Source organism: Arachis stenosperma, chromosome 10 (genome assembly GCF_014773155.1).
Source record: "Arachis stenosperma cultivar V10309 chromosome 10, arast.V10309.gnm1.PFL2, whole genome shotgun sequence".
Classification (NCBI taxonomy): Eukaryota; Viridiplantae; Streptophyta; class Magnoliopsida; order Fabales; family Fabaceae; genus Arachis; species Arachis stenosperma.
The window spans coordinates 88,563,321-88,570,496 of NC_080386.1; the positions used below are offsets into that span (position 1 = coordinate 88,563,321).

Sequence of the window (7,176 nt, forward strand, 5' to 3'; positions counted from 1 at the left end):
CTCAAAGTTGGTCTCTTTGCACTTGTATGAAATTTAAATATTAGTTCTAAAAAATACACCAAAGAGATCATGGTATGATGAATTGGGATCTTAATAATCCCTGGTAATGGCACCAACAGCTTAGTGTTGTTGTTGGACCAAAAGAGTTACAGGTACTGTTAGAGAATCTCACAACTCCGTTCAACTTAACCAGCAAGTGTACTGGGTCATCCAAGTAATACCTTACGTGAGTAAGGGTCGATCCCACAGAGATTGTTGGTATGAAGCAAGCTATGGTCACCTTGTAAATCTCAGTTAGGCAGATTAAATGGTTTATGATAAGTTCGAAAATAAATAATAAACAGAAAATAAAATAGTAAATAGTTACTCATATAATTCTATGGTGGGAATTTTAGATAGGCATGTGGAGATGCTGTGCTCCTCTCGAATCTCTACTTTCTTATTACATTCATCCAATCCTTCTTACTCCTTTCCATGGCAAGCTGTATGTAGGGCATCACCGTTGTCAATGGCTACATCCCATCCTCTTAGTGAAAATGGTCCTATGCTCTGTCACAGCACGGCTAATCATCTGTCGGTTCTCAATCAGGTTGGAATAGAATCCCTTGATTCTTTTGCGTCTTTCACTAACGCCCAGCCTTCAGGAGTTTGAAGCTCATCACAGTCATTCAATACCATAATCCTACTCGGAATACCACAGACAAGGTTAGACTTTCTAGATTCCCGGAATCCTACTCTGAATACCACAGACAAGGTTAGACTTTCCAGATCCCCATGAATGCCGCCATCTATCTAGCTTATACCATGAAGATTCTGTTGGGGAATCTAAGAGATATGCGCCCGACCTAAGGTAGAACGGAAGTGGTTGTCAGTCACGCGCGTTCATAGGTGAGAATGATGATGAGTGTCACGGATCATCACATTCATCAAGTTGAAGTGCAACGTATATCTTGGAATAAGAATAAAAGAGAATTGAATAGAAAATAATAGTAATTGTATTGAAACTTGAGGTACAGCAGAGCTCCACACCCTTAATCTATGGTGTGTAGAAATTCCACCGTTAAAAATACATAAGTGAAAGGTTCAGGCATGGCCGAATAGCCAGCCCCCAAAACATGATCAATGGCCTCCTAAGATGAAGAATAATACAAAACTAAGACCAAAGATGAAACATGGTCAAAAAGACACTGAATACAATAGTAAAATGTTCTATTTATACTAAACTAGCTACTAGGGTTTACATGAGTAAGTAATTGATGCATAAATCCACTTCCGGGGCCCACTTGGTGTATGCTTGGGCTGAGCTTGATCTATCCACGAGCTGAGGCTTTTCTTGGAGTTGAACGCCGAGTTATAGCGTGTTTCTGGCGTTCAACTCCGGGTTGTGACGTGTTTCTGGCGTTTGACTCCAGACAGCAGCATGTACTTGGCGTTGAGCGCCACTTTACGTCGTCAATTCCCGAATAAAGTATGAACTATTATGTATTGCTGGAAAGCTCTGGATGTCTACTTTCCAACCCCATTGAGAGCGCGCCATTTGAAGTTCTGTAGCTCCAGAAAATCCATTTTGAGTGCAGGGAGGTCAGATTCCAACAGCATCAGCAGTCCTTTTGTCAGCCTTTTTCAGAGTTTTGCTCAAGTCCCTCAATTTCAGCCAGAAATTACCTGAAATTATAGAAAAACACACAAACTCATAGTAAAGTCCAGAAATGTGAATTTAACATAGAAACTAATGAAAACATCCCTAAAAGTAGCTTGAACTTACTAAAAACTACCTAAAAACAATGCCAAAAAGCGTATAAATTATCCGCTCATCACAACACCAAACTTAAATTGTCGCTTGTCCCCAAGCAACTGAAAATCAATTAGGATAAAAAGAAGAGAATATAATATAAATTCCAAAATATCAATGAATATTGATTCTAATTAGATGAGCGGGACTTGTAGCTTTTTGCTTCTGAATAGTTTTAGCATATCGCTTTTTCCTTTGAAGTTTAGAATGATTGGCTTCTCTAGGAATTTAGAATTTAAGATAGTGTTATTGATTCTCCTAGTTAAGTATGTTGATTCTTGAACACAGCTACTTATGAGTCTTGGCCGTGGCCCTAAGCACTTTGTTTTCCAGTATTACCACCGGATACATAAATGCCACAGACACATAACTGGGTGAACCTTTTCAGATTGTGACTCAGCTTTGCTAGAATCCTCAGTTAGTGGTGTCCAGAGCTCTTAAGCACACTCTTTTGCTTTGGATCCTTTTTACCCTTGCCTTTTGGTTTTAAGGGCTATTGGCTTTTTCTGCTTGCTTTTTCTTTTTTCTTTCTATTTTTTTCGCCATTTTTTTTCTTTTTTTGTTCGCAAGCTTTTGTTTTTCACTGCATTTTCTTGCTTCAAGAATCAATTTCATGATTTTTTAGATTATCAATAACATTTCTCTTTGTTCATCATTCTTTCAAGAGCCAATAATTTTAACATTCATAAACAACAAGATCAAGAATATGCACTGTTTAAGCATTCATTCAGAAAACAAAAAGTATTGTCACCACATCAATATAATTAAACTAAATTCAAGGATAAATTCAAAATTCATGTACTTCTTGTTCTTTTTGAATTAAAACATTTTTTTTTATTTAAGAGGGGTGAAGGATTAACGGATTTTATTCATAGCTTAAAGACATGGTTACTACATACTAATGATCATGAAGTAGAGACACAAAACATAGATGAACATATAACATAAATAAAAACGAAAAACAGAAAAATAAGAACAAGGAATGAGTCCACTTTAGTGAGGGTGGCGCCTTCTTGAAGAACTAATGGTGCTCTTTGAGCTCCTTTATGTCTCTTCCTTGCTTCTGTTGGATGATCCCTAGTAATTTTGGTGCTCCTATCCTTAGTTGCTCTCCAATAATTGTGTGGAGGGCAATTTATCCCCTGAGGTATCTTAGGGATCTCTTGATTTGCAGTCAAATGTTCTACCACTGAGCTATAAACCCTTTAGATGAGTCTTTCCATCTCCCATGACTCAGAGGTGGAAGCTTTTGTCTTCCCTTTTCTCTCTCCTTTTTTTTTGAGGTTTCTCTGGCCTTAGGTGCCATCAATGGTTATGGAAAAACAAAAAGCTATGCTTTTACCACACCAAACTTAGAAAATTGCTCGCCCTCGAGCAAGAGAAGAAAGAAAAGAAGAAGAATAAGAAGAAGATATGGAGGAGATGGAGGGATGTGTGTATTCGGCTATATGGGTGGGATTGGGTGGGAAAGAGATTTTGAATTTTGAAGGTAGGTGGGGTGTATGGGGAAGAGTGGATGGATGTGAGTGGTGAATGGAAAACAGAAGGGATGACCATGAATGGAGAGAGAGAGGGCGAGGTAGGTGGGGATCCTGTGAGGTCCACAGATCCTGAGGTGTCAAGGATTTACATCCCTGCACCAATTAGGCATGTAAAATGCCTTTGTACACCATTCTGGCGTTTAAACGCCGAGGTGATGCACGTTCTGGGCGTTCAACGCCCATGTGAAGCATGTTCTGGGCGTTCAACGCCCATATGTAGCATGTTTCTGGCGTTGAACGCCAGTTCCATGCTTGTTACTGGCGTTCAGCGCCAGCTTTTCTCAAGGCACATTGCTGGCGTTCAAACACCAGAATGTTGCTTGTTTCTGGCGTTCAGCGCCAGATTCATGCTCTGTTCTGGCGTTGAACGCCAGCCAGATGCTCCTTACTGGCGTTGAACGCCAGTCTGTCCTTCCTCCAAGGTGTGATTTTTCTTCTGCTATTTTTGATTCTGTTTTTAATTTTTATATTTTTTTTCGTGACTCCACATGATCATGTACCTAATAAAACACAAAATAACAATAAAATAAAATAAAATAAAAATTAGATAAATAAAATTGGGTTGCCTCCCAACAAGCGCTTCTTTAATGTCAATAGCTTGATAGTGGGCTCTCATGGAGCCACAAGGTGATCAGGTCAATGTTGTATAGTCCCAACACCAAACTTAGAGTTTGGATATGGGGTCTTAACACCAAACTTAGTGTTTGGTTGTGGCCTCCCAACACCAAACTTAGAGTTTGACTGTGGGGGCTCTTCTTGACTCTGAACTGAGAGAAGCTCTTCATGCTTACTCTCTTTTGTCACAGAGGGATGGCCATGTGCCTTAAACACAAGGTAGTCCCCATTCAATTGGAGGACTAATTCACCTCTGTTGACATCTATCACAGCCCCTGCTGTGGCTAGGAAAGGTCTTCCAAGGATGATACACTCATCCTCTTCCTTTCCAGTGTCTAAGATTATGAAATCAGCAGGGATGTAAAGGCCTTCAACCTTTACTAACACGTCCTTTACTATTCCATAAGTTTGTCTCAATGACTTGTCTGCCAATTGTAATGAGAACAAGGCAGGTTATACCTCAATGATCCCCAGCTTCTCCATTACAGAGAGTGGCATAAGATTTATCCATGACCCCAGATCACATAGAGCTTTTTCAAAGGTCATGGTGCCTATGGTGCAAGGTATTAAGAACTTGCCAGGATCTTGTCCCTTTTGAGGTAAAATTTGCTGAATCCAGGTATCTAGTTCATTAATGAGCAAGGGAGGTTCACTTTCCCAAGTCTCATTACCAAACAACTTGGCATTCAGCTTCATGATGGCTCCTAAATATTGAGCAACTTGCTCTCCAGTCACATCTTCATCCTCTTCAGAGGAAGAATAGTCTTCAGAGCTCATGAATGGCAGAAGGAGATTTAATGGAATCTCTATGGTCTCTATATGAGCCTCAGATTCCTTTGGATCCTTAATAGGAAACTCCTTCTTGCTTGAGAGACGTCCCAGGAGGTCTTCCTCACTAGGATTTTCGTCCTTCTCCTCCCTTGTGCATTTGGCCATATTGATTACATCAATGGCCTTGCACTCTCCTTTTGGATTCTCTTCTGTATTGCTTGGGAGAATACTGGGAGGAGTTTCAATGACTTTCTTACTCAGCTGGCCCACTTGTGCCTCCAGATTTCTGATGGAGGATCTTGTTTCACTCATGAAACTGAAAGTGGCTTTTGACAGATCAGAGACTAGATTGGCTAAATTGGAAGTGCTTTGTTCAGAATTCTTTGTCTGTTGCTGAGAAGATGATGGAAAAGGCTTGCTATTGCTCAGCCTATTGCGTCCACCATTGTTAAAGCCTTGTTGAGGCTTTTGTTGATCCTTCCATGAGAAATTTGGATGATTTCTCCATGATGAATTATAGGTGTTTCCATAAGGTTCACCCATGTAATTTACCTCTGCTATTGCAGGGTTCTCAGGATCATAAGCTTCTTCAGAAGCTGCCTCTTTAGTACTGTTGGATGCGTTTTGCCATCCATTCAGACTTTGAGAGATCATGTTGACTTGCTGAGTCAACACTTTGTTCTGAGCCAATATGGCATTCAGAGCATCAATTTCAAGAACTCCCTTCCTCTGAGGTGTCCCATTATTCACGGAATTCCTCTCAGAGGTGTACATGAATTGGTTATTTGCAACCATGTCAATGAGTTCTTGAGCCTCTTCAGGCGTTTTCTTTAGGTGAATAGATCCACCTGCAGAATGGTCCAATGACATTTTCGAAAACTCAGATAGACCATAATAGAATATATCTAATATGGTCCATTCTGAAAACATGTCAGATGGACACCTTTTGGTCAACTGCTTGTATCTTTCCCAAGCTTCAAAGAGAGATTCACCATCTTTTTGTTTGAAGGTCTGAACATCCACTCTGAGCTTGCTCAACTTTTGAGGAGGAAAGAATTTATCCAAGAAGGTCGTGACCAGCTTATCCCAGGAGTCCAGGCTATCCTTAGGTTGTGAATCCAACCATATTCTAGCTCTGTCTCTTACAGCAAAAGGGAAAAGCATGAGTCTGTAGACTTCAGGATCAACTCCATTCGTCTTAACAGTCTCACAAATCTGCAAGAACTCAGTTAAAAACTGATAAGGATCTTCAGATGGAAGTTCATAAAACTTGCAGTTCTGTTGCATTAAAGCAACTAGTTGAGGCTTAAGCTCAAAATTGTTGGCTCCAATGGCAGGAATGGAGATGCTTCTTCCATCAAATTTGGACGTTGGCTTTGTGAAGTCACCAAGCATTCTCCTTGCATTATTATTATTTTCGGCTGCCATCTCCTTCTCTTGCTCTAATATTTCTGAAAGGTTACCTTTAGATTGTTGTAACTTAGCTTCTCTTAATTTTCTCTTCAGAGTCCTTTCAGGTTCTGGATCAGTTTCAACAAGAGTGCCTTTTTCCTTGTTCCTGCTCATATGAAAGAGAAGAAAGCAAGAAAAGAAAGAGGAATCCTCTATGTCACAGTATAGAGATTCCTTTATGTTAGTAGAAGAAGAAAGGGGAGAGGAGTGAAGAAGAGTGGGTTCAAATATTTAGATGAAGAGAGGTGAAGAGAAGTGTTAGTAAATAAATAATTAAATAGAATAAGAGAGAAGAGATAGAAAATTTCGAAAATAATTTTGAAAAAGAGGTTAGTATTTTCGAAAATTAAAGATAAGATAAAATTAAAATTAAAATTTAAAACAAAAAGAGTTTTTGAAAAAGAGATGAGATATTTTTGAAAACTAGAGAGGGAAAAGTAGTTAGGTGGTTTTGAAAAAGATAAGAAACAAACAAAAAGTCAAATAGTTAGTTGAAAAAGATATTAAAATGAAATTTGAAAAGATTAGAAGATAAGAAGTTAGATAAGATATTTTGAAATCAAATTTTGAAAAAGATAAAATTTTTGAAAAAGATAAGATAAAAAATAAAAAGATTTAATTCAAAAATTTGAAATTACTTACTTCACTAACAAGAAACTACAAGATAAGATTCTAGAACTTAAAGATTGAACCTTTCTTAACAAGAAAGTAACAAACTTCAAATTTTTGAATCAATCACATTACTTGTTAGCTAATTTTCAAAAATTAGATATAAAGATAAGAAAAAGATTTTGAAAATATTTTGAAAAAGATTTTTGAAATTTTCGAAAAATAGAAAAAAATGAAAAAGATATAATTTTTGAAAAAGATTTTGAAAAGATAAGATTTTTAAAATTGAAAATTTGACTTGACTTGTAAGAAACAACTAATTTTAAAAATTTTTGACTAAGTCAACTCAAATTTTCGAAAATTATGAGAAAAATAAGGAAAATATATTTTTTGATT

General features: G+C 37.9%; 1 non-coding gene across 1 annotated transcript; it reads left to right on the plus strand.

Annotated features, from left to right (window-relative positions):
- Positions 1-5,647: 5,647 nt before the first annotated feature.
- On the plus strand, positions 5,648-5,751 carry LOC130958381 (small nucleolar RNA R71). Its single transcript, XR_009077506.1, has one exon. It is a non-coding gene; the product is annotated as a small nucleolar RNA R71 (small nucleolar RNA).
- The last annotated feature ends 1,425 nt before the right edge of the window (positions 5,752-7,176 follow it).